The sequence below is a fragment of the Euprymna scolopes genome, chromosome 20, assembly GCF_053919585.1.
Source record: "Euprymna scolopes isolate OS-2025 chromosome 20, ASM5391958v1, whole genome shotgun sequence".
Lineage (NCBI taxonomy): Eukaryota > Metazoa > Mollusca > Cephalopoda > Sepiida > Sepiolidae > Euprymna > Euprymna scolopes.
Window position 1 is genome coordinate 85,914,732 of NC_136501.1, and position 16,604 is coordinate 85,931,335.

General features: G+C 32.3%; 1 protein-coding gene and 1 pseudogene across 1 annotated transcript in view; one reads left to right on the top strand and one right to left on the bottom strand.

Annotated features, from left to right (window-relative positions):
• Positions 1-16,604, bottom strand: part of LOC145241520 (RNA-binding protein RO60-like) — a 224,191-nt gene that overhangs the window by 196,227 nt on the left and 11,360 nt on the right. The gene's annotated exons all lie outside the window — the stretch shown is intronic.
• Positions 9,062-9,179, top strand: LOC145241917 (5S ribosomal RNA; annotated as a pseudogene).

The following is a 16,604-nucleotide window of genomic DNA, read 5'->3' on the forward strand; positions in this document are numbered from 1 at the left end:
TATCATAAGAAATCTTGACACTGCAAAAGCATGTGAACCTGATCTCATCCCGGCTGTGCTATTAAAAAAGTGCTCCGCCAAAGTTGCTCCAGTTCTCTCCAAACTTTACAACAAATGCCTTAATGAATCTTGCTTTCCTGCCTGCTGGAAAACTGCTTCTGTAGTACCAGTTTTCAAGAATTCTGGCGAAATAACTGACCCAGTAAATTATCGCCCCATTAGCCTCCTCCCACTTTTCGCCAAAATATTTGAGACCATAATTAACCAAGCCATCCATCACCTTACAGATGCTAAACTTCTGACTGACCAACAATATGGATTTAGACAAGCCCGTTCAACAGCAGACATCCTAACTGTAATCTCAGAACGTATATACCAGTCACTGGACAAAGCAGGGGAGGGTAGAGCGGTAGCTCTAGATATATCTAAGGCTTTTGACAGGTTATGGCATGAAGGTCTTCTCAAGAAAATCAGATCATATGGTATCACTGGAAGAATACATGACATAATTAAATCCTTCTTAGATAAGAGAAAAATCCAAGTTGTCCTCGACGGTCGTACATCTAAACAATATGATATAAATATCCTGGAACCTCTGTTATTCCTAATATTCATAAATGACCTCCCTGACAAAATTGCCTGTGAGATGGGTATATATGCTAACAGACATGACAGGAAAACAAATGAACACATATCTAAAGAAATGGCAGAAGCACTAGAGGATGCCTCCGATCTGTAGTGGAATGGGGGACATAAATGGATGGTCACATTCAATGCTGCGAAGACTAAACTCGTTTCCTTCAATAATTACAAGAAACCTTCTCTATCACCAATAGCAATGGCCAATGACTCTTTATCTGAAAGTACCAGGAAACATGAGTTGGAACAATTACATTGAGAGTATCGCCAGGACCGCTGCGAAGAAGGTAGGTTCTCTCTACCGTGCTAGAAAGATACTAACGCCCGAAAGTATCCTATACCTCTATAAGGCCACCATTCGCCCATGTATGGAGTATTGCTGTCATATTTGAGCTGGTGCATCTGCCACTAGTCTCTCGCTCCTAGACAAGGTTCAAAAGAGTCACAAATCAGATAGGTCCTGAACTGTCATCTAAACTTCAGCCCCTGTCCCATTGACGAAATGTTGCATCCCTCTGCCTTTTCTACAAGTACTTTAACGGTGAACGCTCTGACGAACTGTAAGCACTTGTGCCCCCTCGACGTAAATACCCCCAACAAACCCGACAAGCAGCTAAATCCCACCCCTGCACAGTAGAGATCCCTAGATGTAAGAGAGTCTTCTACTTCAGTAGTTTCTTCCCCAGGATAGCTAGACTTTGGAATTCCCTTCCGGGTCCCTGCTTCCCCGACTGTACTGACATGCAGAAGTTCAAGTGCAACGTGAACCGACATCTTGCTGCCCAACTTCCTACACAGTACCCCAGATGCTTATGTCCCTGATAGTAGCCCCTACAACAAAGTGGCAATGTGCTTTGTTTGGGGTGAAAATATAATTAAAAAAAAAATTTTTTAAATAAAAAGTAGACACACACAAGGTTTTATCATTTAGATAGAATGAAAATCTTGTTTCCATTGATTCATTGAATTGTTCAACAAAAAGTCAGAAATATCAGAATTAGATTGGACAGCTTTTGAAAGAAATAACCTCAAAGCTAAAATTGTAGGTATTATTATTGATATGGTTGAAGTTCTGTGACTTGCTTCTTTGGTGATTTCTTTAACTGGACACTTTTTTGAACAAGTACCCATTGGTAAGTTGTTAAGGTAGGAATCTTATAGCCTCCCAAATTATCGTATGAAAAAAAAAAAAAATGGACGAATCTTTTATTAAAAAAAATTCTGGTTTGTATGATTCATTCTGCTTCACATATATGCCATTAAAAAGTTTTTTCTGATCAATGTTTACCGGATAAAAAAATATTCTGTTATTCTAAAAAACAGCCAAATTAGTTTGTTTATTTTTAAACCGGTAAACAGAATATGTACTATATATGTACATCAGTATTGCTTATTTTAAAAACCGGTAAATCAGAAAGGACTTTTACTGGGCATTCAACGTAAAGCAGAATGGTCCGCAGCAACTGAAAACAAATCATTTTAAACAATCACAGCATTAACTTGAACAAAGCCAATACAAAAATAAAAATGTTAAAACAATAAAAAAAACAAAAAAACAATAGTACTTAAGCAGGGAACTTTTTGGAAACCCATTTTTTAACATGTGCAGGAGAGGGTGTTTTTCTAACTAATCTGTACTTTCACGTAACAATTTAAAAAACAATACAAAATAAGTGATTTGTGTCATAAGCATTGAAGAAGGACAACTGAAGTTTTTTCTCTGTATGTGTTTGATTGAGGAAAGGGTTGAGGGAACCACCTCAAATGGACGAATGTAACCAGCACCAAAAATTAAACAGAACCACAAAGAAATACCAATTGTATAAAGAATTCTATCGTTGATACATGCAACTCTCTCTTTTATTAAAATTAAATTGATATTGAACATGTACGTTTACTTAATTATATCTCCATGATAAACAAAGTGAAAAATACTACATAAAATTATTACATTTTCTTGAGAATACTATTTAAGAAGTACTTGGTGTAAAGAACTGACATTTGGATGTAGCATTCTTTAATATGTATTGATTAGGCATACAATATTTCAGATCTATATCTTATAATAGTTTTTGTGATATATGATTTTGAAATTAGTATATGTTTATGACATTTGGTACTTTATTTCCGACACCAAAATTGAACATGTCAGCATTTTTATTGACTTATAATTAAGTTACTTTTAAAAAAATAGGCATAATAGTCATTATGTATAGAATTATATTGAATGTTCATATTTACTGTCATTTAATTCAGTTTTATTTTATGATACTTTAAAAATTGTTCATCATGCAATATTGCTATTATAAATGATGCATTGTTCGCTTCTGAAACCTAAAAAATGAAGACTGAAATTGGATTAGAAATAATTGTACTGTTACTTTCTATTGTCTTCTCATACTGGGAGTGATGAAAGCATCTTTCGTGATATTTTTACTGGTTATTTTTTGTCAGTTAGTTTCAAAGTTGCCATGTTATAATTTACACATTTGTGCTTCTTGACCCTTGGTAGTGTATTCTGTTTCATTATCCTGAGTGGAAAGTAGATGTAGAATCCAGTTCTAAATATTTCTATGCCAATCTTTTAAAATTAATATTTGAATCATGAGTCTAGGAAAGTAGACATACACAAGTTTTTATAATTTAGATAGGATGGAAATCTTCTTTCCATTGATAATCTGAATTGTTCAACAAATTAAAGTCAAAAATAACCTCACAGTTAAATTTGTATCATTGATATTGTTGAAATTCTGTGACTTGCTTCTTTGGTGATTTCTTCAAATGGACTCAGGAATTGGATATTTTTTCAAACAAGCCACATTAGTAAGTTGTTAAGGTAGGAATCTTATCAACAGTACATATTACAAAGGCTTTTCGTTGTTCTTAATTTATTTTCTGCATATAATATCTTGAATTCCACCATGAGGTCACATCTTGAATGAGTTTATTTTTCCAAATTAAGCTGATCCTGTATTTCAGTTAATTTGCAAATTGCTTATAAAAAGTGAGAAACTGTATTTTTGTTAGATGTAATGGTTGTCTTCACAGCCTGAGTTACAATGTATGAAAGCTATTCTAAATCACATTCCCTAACATCAGCAACCATATTTGTTACTGAATCCTGCAAAACTAAGAAAATTTTATTGAAGATTTTATACTCATCCAGAACATTGTGCAATTCTTCACTTATTCTTGCACCCGTGTGTGCACTTGGGAATAGTACAACTCCAAGCACAGCTCTGCATTTTTTAAAGTCATTTGAAAACCAATGACTTGCTAAACTAAGAAATGGAGCATTATCTGTTGTAGCTGTCCAAATGTCTGCAGTTCATGAAATGCTGCTAATTTCAGCAAAAAACAGTTGAATTTTTGTTTCACTTTTATAAATATATCAAAAATTATTTTACAGTGAAGTACTTTTTTATGGAATGCCGTAATTTGAATAAAGTTTTGCAATAATCCTATTAAATCCAATGTCAGATGTTACAGAATATGGTTGAATATCAACAACAATCATTTCTCTTATCAAATAATGGATCTCTTGTGACCTGTGATCATTAGTATTTCAAACTTTCTTTTTGGCCAATATTGATTCTCTAGTAGTTTGGTGTTTCGCTGGAGGACTGTAGTTGTTGCCACTTGTCTCTGGAATGTTGTCCCTGAATATTCATTATGCTTCCTTTTTTCATCTGCAACTTTTGCTTCTTTTGAATGAACATTTCTAACATGATTTAACATATTAGTCGTAAAAGTTTTTACTGATTTGCCACTCTTTGGTGTAATAGATTGACATAACTTGCAAGCAGCTGTATTCTTATTCTTGGGATTGACATCAAAATATTTCCAGCAGAAACTGATTGACATAATAGTTGTAGGTTGTAGTTAATATTTAGTTAAATTTTTACATATTTAAATTACATATGCCTGATATCTAATTAGTAGTTTATCTCAATAAAATATACATTATTTAAACCAGAAAAAAAAAAAATATATGCAATGGTAGCAAGAGTGAAAATGAGGAACAAGAGTATGACTGATGAAAAATGCTTTATTTTCAGTTTGCACATAATCGCAATTTACTGTACAATTCCCAACATGAAAACTAAAGCAAAAAAATAACGTTAATTCAATAGGAAGAGAAATGAGGGAAATTTTCCATCTATTTGCCTCAAATCTTGTGTGTCATGAGTAAGTTGCTGGAATCTGTTAAATAGAAAAGTAGTCAACCACCTCAGCAAAAATAACCATCTCAGTGACATGCAATATGGTTTCCGTTTTGCTAGATCTACAGCCGATGTGCTAACGATTCTATTGCAATGGGAAAAGGGATGGCAGGTTAATTTTAATGCATCTAAAATCAAGCATCTGTATTTTCATCATCAGCACTCATCTCCATCTGGCATTAATTGAAATGAATGGCTCTCATCTTGAGGAGGCACCAAGTTTTGACAAGCTTCTGGGTTTAATCTTTACTCCTGATCTGAGATCGAACACACACATTAAATCTGTTGCCAAGGCTGCTGGAAAAAAATGGAGGGATCGTTCTACCTCTCCAGTAGATTTCTCACTGCTGACGCAATTCTCCACCTGTATAAGAGCCAAGTATGTCCAAGGATGGAGTACTGTTGCCACATCTGGGAAGGAGCTGCTAGAAGCAACTTATCCTGCCTTGACAGAGTTCAAAATAGACTTTGTAGCCTAGTGGGGATGCCTTTTTCTCTTCCCTGCAACCTCTTTTCCACAGAAGAGAAGTTACAAGCCTGTCTCTGCTTTATTGTTATTTTCAGGGAAAGTGCTCGTCTGAGCTCTAATCTATGGTTCCCCCTGGTCTGACTTTCATGAAAAACACTGCATCTAGCTGAAACCACTATCAATAACTTCACTCACTCTTCATCTGTGCCTAAACCTAAACAGATTCCATGAACAAAGCTTCTTTCTTAGAACTGCATGCCTGTGGAACTCTGTTCCATTTTCCTGCTTTCCAACTGATTACAATATAGTTGTCAAGTCCAACATAAATGTTGCCGTGACTCAGTCTGGTTAACGCAAGTATTAGATTGATTTGTATTGATCACATACACGCACATACACACAGATATGCACGCACATACACACACGCACACACACCTTGATAATTGTCAGAAATAGACAGTTTAAAGGTTTCAAAATCACACATAAGGAGATTTTTAAGTATTTAAACTGTCAATTTATTTAGATTAAAAAAAAACAATTTTTGGCTTATAAATGTGTTGGAAAACATTAACAACATCTACAATTTATTGAAACAGAAAAGATTCATTTAGCGTAAATAAAAGAATTTCAGTCAATTGTACTGTAAAAAAGAAATATCTTTTTTAGTGTAAAACAAAAAAAGAATTATTGGCTTATATGTAAACACAAAATGATTTAGCACAGTAGCATAAGTGTATAAGAACAATTAACATCTACGATATATTTAATGTAAAATTAACAGAATTTTTGGCTTTTAAACCTGTCTTGATGTGTCGTCAAACATTTTATTATTAATAACATAACAGAAAAGATTTATTTAGTGTAAAAAAAAGAATTTAAGGCAATCGTACTGCAAAAACAAAAAAGATTTATTTAGATTTCAAAAAAAGTTTTTGGCCTTATAAACATGTTGATGTGTCACAAAACATTATTTGTTAACATCTACAATGTATATGAACAAAAATGATTTAGCACAGTAGTATAAGTGTATAAGAATAATTTACATCTCTGATATATTTAATGTACAATTAAAAGATTGGGGGGGGCAGAACATTTTTTATTAATAACATTTACAGTCTCTGCAATTGTTCTCGACATGCAAGCAAAGATGAAAAAGATGTTATGTATATATTTTTTTTTACTTATGCAGGTTTGTTCCAGTAATTAAGGGTAACAGTATTTAAGTGTCTGTGTATGAGCGGTTAATACTATGTACTTTCTTTTTTCTGTTAGCAATAATGTCTCCTTTAGAGAGCGACGTCATTTTGGAGAATTTTTGAAGTGTTCGTTAAAGTAGGCAATATATTCATTCCAGAATATAAGAATGTCAAGTCTTAACCAATCAGATTCGGCAGATTATGGCTAGGGAGATGTCATTATTTTGGAGTTGGAAAAGGGAAAGATAATGGTATGTCTATATGTTTATGATCAAGTTACGAAAGGTGAAAAACAAATATCTGTTGAAAGTGCAGAATTCCTCCCAATAATGACTGGGGGCAGTAGGAGGACTTAGTATTTAGAGGTAAAAATAGGAACTACTCTTCTAAAGATGGTTGTGATTGTGATGGCATTGCTCGTAGCATGTAATGTAGGATTTCACTCTAACGAATAAATGTGTGTATGATGACATTTAAAAGTTACATATATAGTGATTAATAGTCTACACATAATAAATTTATATGTGGTATTACCTATGATACTTTGGTCCAGAGAAGAATTTGCTGATAAATCGGCATTAGAAAACCTATTAATCAGCCAATTAATTTGATAATCTGTTCATTCCCAATATATACATATACGTAACTATATATGTACATAATACTATATATATTTTAATTTTTAAAAGAACTTATATGGTTGGAGATTCTGAATTTTTTTATTAGATTTGCTGTGGTACCAATAAATGTATGGGCTTTAAGAGTGGTATTTATAATAGTCCCAAAATTTAAGTTACTATTCTGGACTGGAAATATGTTTACCGAATGAAAGCTTGCTGAGTTCGGAGATTTCTGTGTTCCAAATTTATATATACACATATTGACATAAATATACTTTTGGATTTTTTGTATATCCGTATGTTGTTGTAATTGGTGGAGATATATATAATACAATTGAATATTGATCTCCAATATGTCACAATGTCTCCCCAAAATTCCGGACGAGGCTGCTGGATCATAAATATGGTCCGGCAACTGAAACATATATAACTGAACAGATAAAATGGTAATAAAAAATAAAACGCATATTTGCTCTGCAATAGTATTGCGCACTCTCTTCAGGTTTTACTAATTACTATTTTTCCCATATATATATATATATATATATATATATATATATATATATATATATAAAGGAAAAAAAAACGAAAATATAAAGATATATACTCCAGATTAAATTCATATGCATTAGCATATGAATTAAATCGTTGATTTAATAGGGAGATAACATCAATTAGGAGGGTGGGATATATATGCTCTTTATACTTAGGCATTGAAGCCTAATGGTTCTCATCAAAAGAGGAGAAGTGTTAGGTAACATAATAGAAAAGTAACGTCTAGCGATAACTACATTAGGAATGAAATAATGGGTGTGAGAGGAAGAGGATAAACATTGTAAATGCGGATGGAGGAAAATAAGAGGGTTATGTAGGACGAAATTGTGATTATCACCTAATGGATATTAGTAGTATGTAATGGGGTTACACGGTTTGCCATGGTAGGTTAGGGTGTAGTTCAATACGTGTGTAATGAATTAGGAGGTATGATTATAGAAGCGAGGTTTCTTGAAATAGAGAAGTCAGTATATATAAGCTCCACCTCAATTGTTAAGCTTTTTATTATCTCCTTTTAAAAAATTTCTCTAATTCTTTTTCACTTCCTCTCTCTCTCATATATATATATATTTATATATATACTAGCAAAAGTACTCATCGTTGACTGGGTTAAAAAAAAACAGCCTACAGAAAATGGACTCTGATTTATGAAAGTATCATAGGTTATGAAAAGGAAGGGTTGTAAAGAGATAGCTTCGAATTTGGGGGTATCAAAACCAAAGCAAAATATGAAAGTAAAAATAAAATTGATAAAAATAAATAAACCCCATAATTTATTATACCATACCTGTCCACACTGAAACACTTATCACAATATTCTGTGGATCTATATAAAAAAAAAACCTTGTTAAACTTTGTGACATATTTCCATTCTATGGAGGTCAGGCGCAAACGAACACCCCATAATTTTATTATACCAGATTTCTTCAAACTGAAACATAATTACTTACGCAGATAGATCTGAAAAGTCTTTATTAAAGTTTGTGCCTATTTCCATTCTATGGAGGCCAGGTGCGAACGCAGACCCCACAATTTTATTATACCATCCCTTTTTAAGTTAAAACATACTTATCAAAGTATTCTTATGTACATCTATATCAAAAACACTTGTAAACGTTTTTTTTTAATTCTTACATTTTTTATTTTCATACTTTGTGGACCAGGCGCATACACAGACCCCACAATTTTAATGAATCATCATTCTGCCAGATCAAACATACCCATTCCTGTGTCTCGATACATCTTCTATCATTATATGTAATCAGTTTTCTATAATAGTCAACCATGTAGCAGCCTATTCGTGATCAGATACACACACAGACGTTCAGCTTTATATTATATATATATATATATATATATATATACGGCGCAATCATGTTGGCAATATCGGTTCTCGCCAGATCACCGAAGTTAAGCAATGTTGAGCCTGGTTAGTACCAGATGGGTCACCATTTGGGAAGTCTAGGCGCTGTATGTACCATGCAGAGTGGTAAAAATTTCCAGGTTGGTATCTGGGGACGCATTAATTCACTGGGAGAGATGTAACCCCAGTCTTTGTTAAGACATATATCTATGAGAAGGAAACTCAGGTTTGTATTACTGTACACATAGATTCGAAAAAGTTGTCAAAAAACAAATATATAACAAATAAATGTTATCAAAGGCAAGATATGTTACTTTTCTACCAAACTGGATATAATTTTCGTGTTTTTATTCAATTTAACATGTTTATTCAGCTCGAAAAACATACAGTGTTTACCAATGTATTGGAAAATTCAAAATGTCGCCCAACTCTCTTTAACACGGTAAGTTTGGGAAAAGGTGTTATAAATAATAAACTAGACAAAATACTGTTAGAAATTCGCTCAATATATGTTACTGTGACATAACTTGACATATATTCGGTGTTTTTTTAATAGTATTTTGTCTAGTTTATTATTTATAACTCCTTTTCCCAAACTTACCGTGTTAAAGAGAGAGTCGGGCGCCATTTTGAATTTTACAATATATCGGTAAACACTGCATGTTTTTCGAGTTGAATAAACATGTTACATTGAATAAAAACACAAAAAATATATCCAGTTTGGTAGAAAAGTAACTTATCTTGCCTTTGATAACATTTATTTGTTATATATTTGTTTTTTGACAACTTTTTCAAATCTATGTGTACAGTAATACAAACCCGGAAACTCTAATGTAAAAACCTGCGGTTTACTGTATACTCTGTCCTGTGGCAGTCATCTGCACCGACAAAGGTTAGCAGTAATACCAAAAAGTGTGGATAGTTCTACAGAAAGCTTTCATCACTATAAACAGACCATCTGTATGGATTTCCGAATAACTTAGTTGTTATGGCGGAAGCTCATACGTTGAAATCTACAGGAGAGTCCATCACACATTTATATATATTATATATATATATATGTGAAATTGTCTTCTGTGTTTGTGTGTGTACATTTCCCTACTGAACTATTCTGTCAATTTTCAGTCTACAGACTCGAGATTTGACATAAGGCATATTGAGATTTTGGGAAATTTTTATAATCAGTTTTTGGCAGAAAATTTGGCTGTCCAGGGGTCAAAGTTGAAAGAGTTGACATTTGCAGACTACCAAACTTCTCCACCAATTTTGGGTCTAAACACTTGAAATTTTAGATGTAGGTTACTTGGACACGCGTCAAACTTTTTAATATATATATATATATATATATATATACACTAGCAGTTCAGCACGGCTTTGCTTGGGCCCTATGTACTGTTCATAATTTACCTATGAATATGAATACACATTATGAATACACATATGAATACACTTTATGTAAGATTTCAAATGTTCAGACCAAAATTTGCCTGAGTAATTTCATAGTATCTGCAGAGGTCAATTGTTTTTTAACTTTGACCCCATAACATTTATTTTTTGGGGGCTCAAATCAAATTAAAAAGTTTGATTCATATCCAAGTAACCTACATCTAAAATTTCAAGTGTTTAAACCCAAAATTGGCAAAGGAGTTTGGTAGAGTTTTCAAAGGTTAAATCATTGAACTTTGACCCCTTGACAGCCAAATTTCTGGCTGAAAACCGATTAAAAAGATTTTCCCAAATCTCAATACCCCTTATGTCAAATTTCGAGTCTGTAGACCGAAAATTGACAGAGGAATTTGGTAGGGAAATGTACACAGACATTTTCACTTTTATAGATATATAGATATGTACATAAAGTTATAAACAGTACATAGGGCATGAGCAAAGCCGGGCTGAACTGTTAGTATATATATATATATATATATATATATATATATATATATATATCCCCAAACTTTTTAGATCAGAATTAATAATTTGATTATTTGGATTTCACAGACTATTATTCTTATCGTGATTGTTATTTTCACAACATATTTTAACTGATAAAACTTCTGTCCATTTTCAGGAACATTTCTTGTGAATCTTTATTTTGAACTAAACATTTTATTTAATCCATAGGAGTAGATTGTCCTTGTTTTGTCAGCTGTAAAAGTGTTAAGTCATTATTAGGAGGTCATTGTCAAAACGAGATTAGACTTGTGTAAATATGCATCATGTTGCATGTTTCTGTGATGCATAGTTGCAATGCAAGCAGATGATGGACCTGCAATGAGAGAAATATTTAGCTAGGAGAAGAGAGATCACCTAAAACATGGTTGATGTGAAATATTAATGTCTTCTATGATATGAGGTTCTGATGATGACTATGACCTATGTAAATATAGATTCAGGCCCTTGCATTGAAAAATGACATCATGTCTGAAGCCTAGCAAGCAAGATCTATCAAACAGTTAAACTGTCAATAAAAGATTTTTACAAAATTTGTAGATTTTTGAGCCAATAACATGATTATATTTTTGGCCGTCCATCTAATTTTTTCTTTTCATAAAAGTCGATCTTTCCTAAAGTTTTATATTTTTATAAATATAATAAAAGAAATGCATTTCATTTTTTTTTTATTATTTCCATGAATCTTAAAACCAGGACATTTGTGTTAAAACTAATAAAGCATGTTTACACTTTTTACAAATAATTTTTCACATGAAAATATCGTTTTCATGCCATTTGTGTGTATATGTTATATAATACATGCTTATAGCAAGTGAGATACATAAACATTTGTTTCCTTCTACTCACCTGATTAACTATTAGTCTGATTAATTCCTTCAATTAACTTGTGATGACTGTGTATTTTATACTACTGCAATACGCAAGAGTATTGAGCAGTTTTTATATATATTACATACATAAGGAGTTTAAAATCTGAAATGAGACCTCAAGCAAATGGAAGAACCGAGATATAAGCCTTGTTTTCTTTTTAACAAAACTTATTTACATCAAATAAATAAAGTTCCGATTTCAGTCACATAAATTATTTTTCCTCTGAAATACCTTTGTTCGAAAATGCACAATTGGATCGGACAACACACTATAGTAAAGTTGCACCTAGTTTTCTAAATAATAATGTCATTATTTCAGCATTGTACCTTCTCTGCATACATACTGAAATAAAAAGTTACATGGTATTCATGAAATGATAAAATGAAAACTGTTGAAAAACACAGTCGCCATCTGTAACTTTTTTTTGTTTTTTATAGTTAGCACCTACTTGTTTATAAAGACAAAATTAATTTACCATGATAAAAGAAATATTAAAAAAATAATTTACTATGATAAAAAATATAAAAAAATATATAAAAAAAATAATCTACCATAATAAAAAGAACTCATTTAATAATTTATTTAATAATAATTCTGAAAAATAAATAATAATTTATTTATCTTTAAAGATTAAATATTTCTTTTTTAAAGAAAGAAAAAAAGCATATATCGGTTTAGTTTCTTAAATTTCAAATTTTAATGATAAATATAAATATCTCTTACTTTACTGAATCCCCCGGCAAAAAATCCTCTCTTTTAATTGCACGTCTTAAAATGGAAAATAATTTCTTATTCTAATCTATATATATATAAAAGCGAAAATGTGTGTATGTATGTTCGCTTTTTGTGTATATCCAAGAAAGGCTTTTTCAGAGAAGCGGTCAGTCGGCTCACAACTTCTTAAAACTTTTTATATCACATATAAATCATAATATCAAGCTAATAATGGAGGTTGCCTGTCTATTTAATTTGCTCGCCTTGGGAAGATAAATATTCAACATTTTTCGCTCGCCGCATGTGGATTAGGCTTTTTCGTATAATAAAAGCAACACTAATTCTAGCGGTATTTTTCCGGTCACGATTGTCGGAAATGTCCGAAAGCAATCAGCTTTGATCAATGTGGAAATATTTTCCTTATATCAGACAATTGCTATTCAATTTGGACAAGGGAAGCTGGTCACCCTTCCCCCCCCAACATCTCGGGAAAATAAAAATAAAAAAAGCGTTCCCGCATTAAATAAAATACTACACCGCAGTTAAAGTTGACCTCATTAAGTCATTAAAACGTGCACCTGCCAGTTCTAAGTAATTAAATAAATTCAAACGCGTTTCCGTTAGTATGTCGCGGTGGCCCAGTTGTTAACGTCGCACTTTTTTTTTCACACTTTAATTTCCAACTTTGCCTCAAGGGTTTGGGTTCGATCCTCATACTCACCTACCAAATTTTTTTTTATTTTACCCCCCACCCCGAGTTTTGATTTACCCAAAACCACACACACCTCCAAACACCCGGGCAACGCCAGGTACCCCCGCTAGTCTTTAAGAAAAGAAATTAGTTATTTTTGGACAATTTTCAGAATTTCCTTCTGCAATTTGATACAGTGGAAAGACTTCCGGTCATATTTTCAAATGTTATTCCATAACATTAGCAGGTTATTTGACTTTAATGCATGAGCCATCTATATTTATGGAGGTCATGTTATAATCCACTTGAGATTTTCCAGAAGTAATGCTCCCCCAGACTGTGGACCTCATGATCAGTCAGGTTCAGTGGTCTCTGATTATATATGTATGTGTGTGTGTGTGTAAGAAATAGGAAAACTTGATGATTAATAATAAAACTGAATAAATTACAAAATTTTATTTTTCATAATAAATTTTTCTTATTTCTTTAATTACTCTATCTAGTATATTGAACTTTTTATTATCTTGATAGTTACAATTTTAAAATATTTATATTCATTTCTCTAATTATATACATATATGTAGTCATCGACATAAAATCCTGTTTCGTTGTATCACAACTCATCAGTGATGCTAGACTAGCATCTCTCCCAAGCCGAGGATTGAACCTAGAACCATTGTGTTGATAGTCAGCAGTTCTACTGATTGACTCACGGGAGCGGTGCCCGCAAATAACCTCACCAAATGTCTATTTTAATCAAACATCTGTCCACCACTTTTATAGTGCTCAAACCGCTTATTTATAAACAAACAGCAAGTCTTGCATTTTTCAGCCAATTAAGTAGCGGGTGAGATTATTTACGACAGTGCTCTACGCAAAGAGGGAAGCTTAAAATATTTGTAGTCATCGACATATATATATATATATATATATATATTTCAGCAGGGGGCAGAAGGGGTCAGTTGAGTTTCTGTGGTTCACAGACACAGATATGCCTTTAAGCCCTAAGCTGATGGTCTGTTTGTGTTCAGTGGGAAGAATTTTATGTGTTGATTACCGTATCTGTCGTTCACCCACAAATGACTGTCATTCAGTGGAGAAACCAAATATAATTGTACCTTCACAAAATAAAACATTGCAACTTGTTTTACACTGAAGTTATGGCTTTGTTTGCAGGGATAATCCTTTTATTACAGAACTGACTGAGACTCCACAATTGACAGGCCAATACTAAAATTACACTCTGAAGCTGGATGATGACAATGAGCAGACGATTGTGGTCTGTGCAGTGAACAAACAGTTTTAGCAAAACAGATTTAAGTATCTAGTGCAGTGGTTCCCAACCTTTTTATATAGCAGCACACTGTTGGGCTCTTTAAATTTTCACAGCACACCTTCCACAAAAAAATAAATATTTAAAAACGAAGCTTACCAATGTTTATTATTGTCGAAAATTCAAAATATCTAACAATTTAATCAACAGATTTATTTTATATTTTATTCCTTCTCTTTTTGATATTTAAGCATCGATGTCACATGAGTAATAATTTGTGAGTTAATATTTATTAATACAAACAACTTCGTTTATCAAAATATGAAAGCTGTTTTTCAACTATAACATTTTCACGGCACACCAGCAATCATTCTGTGGCACACCAATGTTACATGGCATGGTGGCTAGGAACCAATGATCTAGTGAATACAGTTATATTTATCAATAAGGAAAATCGACAGACTGACTTTACTTTATTATATATATATATATATATATATATATATATATATATATATATATAATAATTTATAAAATATATATGGCGATTAAGCTACACTGAATATTCTGCGTTTCATCCACAATAGGATTCGTTAGGCTTATGCGCGAATTCTGTGGTTGCTTCTTGTTTTTATATATGTTGAGGATTTCAAGTTAGCCAATCAGCTTTCTAGTATCCACCGCGCCCCTTCCTATCAGCCAATGGGCATGCATTTTATCGAACAAAGGATCTGTTTTAGAACTAGGTTAGCGGTTTACGGTAGATCTTTTCCTTCCTTATTTTTTTATATATATATATATATAAATATACCTATGTGTACACACATACATGCACATATATATATATATATATATATATATATATGTGTGATCGTTTATGTATATTCATGTTTATTTAATTTAATTATTTGTTTGTTTTCCATTGTTATTGTTAGTTTTAAAGCTATTTTGTATCGCTATCCTAGAGTAAGTTTTATTTTGTGAACACAGTTGTTTGCTATTTCTCATCTACAGTTTAATAGATTTTGAGGTTCTTTAAAGTACAGGATAGCAAATTTTTCATGGAGGCATAATTTACATGGGTCGTCTAAATGTCTGCACGTGGTAGCTTGTCTCATTATTTTCCATTCGACTACGGCGAATGTCCGCTTTCTTTGAGTTCTCAGTATTTATTCGCTAGTGTTGTTTTTATACGGTGTTTTTTATTTTTGAATGTACTTTTGTGGTCATAGTATCGGGTTTTGAAATCTAAGGAAGTCATGCCTATGTAATATTTCTTGTTATTCGGGTTTTCTTTCGCAAATATTGTTGCTTGATAAACTACACTTTTTGTTAGACATTTATTTTGGACTGGGCAAAGTGTGCGGTGTCTACAATTGCATTTATCTTGTTTGTTATTAGTATTTTTATTTATGGTATGGTTGTTCTTGTCCGGGGTTGGTTTGTTATTATTATTGTTATTATTATTATTATTATTATCATCATCATTATTATTTCTGCTAGTGTTGGTTTTATTTCTGTCATGGTGTCTACTTTTTTTATTGTTTATTTTGTTGTTGTTTACATTGTTTTCATTTAGTATTTTGTTATTATGTGCTTTGATTATCATCTCTAAATTTTCGCAACAACTGGCTGATAGGAAGGGGCGTGGTGGATACTAGAAAGCTGATTGGCTAACTAGAAATCCTCAACATATATAAAAACAAGAAGCAACCACAGAATTCGCGCATAAGCCTGACGAATCCTATAGTGGTTGAAACGCAGAATATTCAGTGTAGCTTAATCGCCATATATATTTTATAAATTACTAACTAGCTCTACCTACGTATTGAGCACTTTTGAAGTAAATACTTAAAGTTTACGCATAAATCTATACTTTCGTATATTAAATTTATGTGAGTAAATGAAGTAGTTATATATATATATATATATATATATATATATATATATATATTGCGGTTTCACTTAATGCCATAACTAGCAAATTGCTAGTTATTGCTACAAATATAATTTGCTGATTTTTTTCTGTTCTCTGATG